General features: G+C 44.4%; 2 protein-coding genes and 1 long non-coding RNA gene across 20 annotated transcripts in view; 1 reads left to right on the top strand and 2 right to left on the bottom strand.

Moving 5' to 3' along the window:
• Positions 1-1170, bottom strand: part of LOC127749798 (uncharacterized) — a 210102-nt gene that overhangs the window by 184629 nt on the left and 24303 nt on the right. The window lies entirely within an intron of this gene.
• The window catches only part of LOC113218359 (dihydroorotate dehydrogenase (quinone), mitochondrial), a 17395-nt gene that overhangs the window by 9303 nt on the left and 6922 nt on the right, over positions 1-1170 (bottom strand). The window lies entirely within an intron of this gene.
• LOC113218380 (potassium voltage-gated channel subfamily KQT member 1-like) overlaps positions 1-1170 on the top strand; it is a 188648-nt gene that overhangs the window by 183387 nt on the left and 4091 nt on the right. The window lies entirely within an intron of this gene.

The raw sequence follows: 1170 nt of genomic DNA, 5'->3' as shown, positions 1-1170 counted from the left end.
TTCTGAGGGCCTAGAAATTTTTCATACCGTACCCGACGAGCTGCTCGGTTGTTTCCGCGCCCCAGCTGCGAAGTTTGAATGCCTCGAATGAGAAAGAAATGCAAATTTGACAGTTGCACTGCTCGATAATGATGTGTCATTGGGTCTTACTACTTATTTACTTGTTTGCCTCGAAAAACTGAACACCGGTTCAGTGGTTCGTTTAGGTCCTTGTCATCAAAGGTAAGAGCAGCTAGGTCCTGTGTCCCATAGCTGTCAACACTCATCTGGCTCAAATGAGGCTGACAGAAACACTTACCCTATGTTTCCCTCTGGTAATAATTTTATTATGTTCTGTCAGCATCCTTCCTGCTGGTTGCCAGTTTCTTTTTTGCTTCCGTACTCTTCAGACGAGCACCTTGGCCTGGATTCTGCGTAAATTGAAGCAGTCGTAAAAGTAGTCTAGTTTCTATTTTACCTGAACTTTGTCACTGATCGCATTAACATTTAAATGGCAGGCCTTAAATAACTAAGGTCTTGTAGGCCTTGCTGCTGATTACTCGTGTGCCTCAAAGAAAGAGAACACACTGTTGCCAGAGTTTTTCAATTTACTGCAGAGGCTCCAGGAATAAAATTTAGACTAGCATTCTCAAACATTTGTTTTGTACTTGGTGGCACACCTGTACAGTGGTGAACTGCGCACTGCTCTTAGATGTTTACAGTGCTTTTCAATTCAAGTTCCATTGACAGTAGCTCCTCTCACATGAAAATGATCACAGTTGCTTCATGTGCATGTTGTGAGAGTCTTCACTGCTACCTGCTTGAGTTTAGTTATTACCACAGGAAAACATAGCGTAGGTGTTTCTGTCAGCCCTATTTGAGCCAACACAGCAGTGATTCAACGGATGGAGATGAGCATCGAGGGGGAAATCACTTGCGAAACAGTTCGTACTTCCCTACGAACCCAAGTGATTTTCCCCTCGATGAGCATTGACAGCAATGGGACACAGGACCTAGCTGCTCTTACCTTCAAGGACAAGGAGCCAAACAAACCACTGAACCGGTGAAGTCGAAGCAAACAAGTAAATAAGTAGTAAGACTCAATTACACATCGAGCAGTGCAACCGTCAAATTTGCCATTCTTTCTCATTCGAGGCATCCAAACTCCGCGGCTGGGGCGCGGAAACAACC

The sequence above is a fragment of the Frankliniella occidentalis genome, unplaced genomic scaffold, assembly GCF_000697945.3.
Source record: "Frankliniella occidentalis isolate FOCC.00 unplaced genomic scaffold, Focc_3.1 Scaffold94, whole genome shotgun sequence".
NCBI classification, from domain to species: domain Eukaryota; kingdom Metazoa; phylum Arthropoda; class Insecta; order Thysanoptera; family Thripidae; genus Frankliniella; species Frankliniella occidentalis.
The sequence above is the reverse complement of the archived record's forward strand: the minus strand, read 5'-3'. Positions and strand labels throughout refer to the sequence as shown.